Here is a 2,500-nt window from a genome sequence, read left to right on the forward strand (position 1 = left end):
ACCTTCCCCGGGCAGCCACAAGCGCAGTGGTGGCCGCCTAACGTAGCCCTGGTGGCATAAAAAAGCTCCAGGGCGCAGAGGCCGACGTGCGTAAAAGCATATCCGAGCAACAGGCACCTTCCCCGGGCTTCCACTAGTGCAGTGGTGGCCGCCTATAATAGCCCTGGTAGCATAAAAAAGCTCCAGGGCGCAGAGGCCGACGTGCGTAAAAGCATATCCGAGCAACAGGCACCTTCCCCGGGCTGCCACTAGTGCAGTGGTGGCCGCCTATAATAGCCCTGGTAGCATAAAAAAGCTCCAGGGCGCAGAGGCTGACGTGCGTAAAAGCATATCCGAGCAACAGGCACCTTCCCCGGGCTGCCACTAGTGCAGTGGTGGCCGCCTATAATAGCCCTGGTAGCATAAAAAAGCTCCAGGGCGCAGAGGCCGACGTGCGTAAAAGCATATCCGAGCAACAGGCACCTTCCCCGGGCTGCCACTAGTGCAGTGGTGGCCGCCTATAATAGCCCTGGTAGCATAAAAAAGCTCCAGGGAGCAGAGGCCGACGTGCGTAAAAGCATATCCGAGCAACAGGCACCTTCCCCGGGCTGCCACTAGTGCAGTGGTGGCCGCCTATAATAGCCCTGGTAGCATAAAAAAGCTCCAGGGCGCAGAGGCCGACGTGCGTAAAAGCATATCCGAGCAACAGGCACCTTCCCCGGGCTGCCACTAGTGCAGTGGTGGCCGCCTATAATAGCCCTGGTAGCCCTCAGCCCTGGTAGCCCAAAGCCCTGGTAGCCCACAGCCCTGGTAGCAAAAAGCCCTGGTAGCCCAAAGCCCTGGTAGCCCAAAGCCCTGGTAGCCCAAAGCCCTGGTAGCCTAAATTAATTTTTCCCATTCATTTCAATGGGTTAGGCTACCAGGGGGAGCAGTACCACTTTTGGCCATTAGGGGCGCTGTAGTAGGTAAAAGTTGATCCCCCCAGTCAGGGGATGAGTTTGCCTACTCGCTAGGTTACCCCTGGTTTCACAAAATACAAGGGGCACATTTTCAGAAACCACTTTTTCAGAACTTGCCACCTCCAGAGCTGATCAGGGGAGCCTCGCCAAACATTAATCCAAGATTGGTGAGGGCTCGTCGGACACCCCACGGGCGATGAGTCGGTGTCTGCCTGGAGCTCATGTCACTCTCAAATATTTTCTAAGTCAACCTCCATGCGCACAATGCAATGAGCCTGCCCGACATAGGGGCACTGTGAGCGGACTCACCGGGGGGGGAGAGGGCCCCCCCGCCTGGAGCTCCACGTGTTGGATTATTTTCTATGTCAACCTCCATGCGCTCAACAGAGCGAGCCTGCCCGACCTGGGGGGTGTTCAATCGGACTCCGCGGGCCGGGCGAGGGCCCCCCCGCCTGGAGCTCCACGTGTTGGATTATTTTCTATGTCAACCTCCATGCGCTCAACAGAGCGAGCCTGCCCGACCTGGGGGGTGTTCAATCGGACTCCGCGGGCCGGGCGAGGGCCCCCCCGCCTGGAGCTCCGCGTGTTGGATTATTTTCTATGTCAACCTCCATGCGCTCAACAGAGCGAGCCTGCCCGACCTGGGGGGTGTTCAATCGGACTCCGCGGGCCGGGCGAGGGCCCCCCCGCCTGGAGCTCCGCGTGTTGGATTATTTTCTATGTCAACCTCCATGCGCTCAACAGAGCGAGCCTGCCCGACCTGGGGGGTGTTCAATCGGACTCCGCGGGCCGGGCGAGGGCCCCCCCGCCTGGAGCTCCGCGTGTTGGATTATTTTCTATGTCAACCTCCATGCGCTCAACAGAGCGAGCCTGCCCGACCTGGGGGGTGTTCAATCGGACTCCGCGGGCCGGGCGAGGGCCCCCCCGCCTGGAGCTCCGCGTGTTGGATTATTTTCTATGTCAACCTCCATGCGCTCAACAGAGCGAGCCTGCCCGACCTGGGGGGTGTTCAATCGGACTCCGCGGGCCGGGCGAGGGCCCCCCCCGCCTGGAGCACCGCGTGTTGCAATATTTTCTATCTCAACCTCCGTGCGCTCAACAGAGCGAGCCCGCCCGACCTGGGGGGTGTTCAATCGGACTCCGCGGGCCGGGCGAGGGCCCCCCCCGCCTGGAGCTCCGCGTGTTGCAATATTTTCTATGTCAACCTCCGTGCGCTCAACAGAGCGAGCCCGCCCGACCTGGGGGGTGTTCAATCGGACTCCGCGGGCCGGGCGAGGGCCCCCCCCGCCTGGAGCTCCGCGTGTTGCAATATTTTCTATCTCAACCTCCGTGCGCTCAACAGAGCGAGCCCGCCCGACCTGGGGGGTGTTCAATCGGACTCCGCGGGCCGGGCGAGGGCCCCCCCCGCCTGGAGCTCCGCGTGTTGCAATATTTTCTATGTCAACCTCCGTGCGCTCAACAGAGCGAGCCCGCCCGACCTGGGGGGTGTTCAATCGGACTCCGCGGGCCGGGCGAGGGCCCCCCCCCGCCTGGAGCTCCGCGTGTTGCAATATTTTCTATCT

Source organism: Filicampus tigris, unplaced genomic scaffold (assembly GCF_054856515.1).
Source record: "Filicampus tigris isolate MCC_2025a unplaced genomic scaffold, RoL_Ftig_1.0 HiC_scaffold_32, whole genome shotgun sequence".
Taxonomy (NCBI): Eukaryota; Metazoa; Chordata; class Actinopteri; order Syngnathiformes; family Syngnathidae; genus Filicampus; species Filicampus tigris.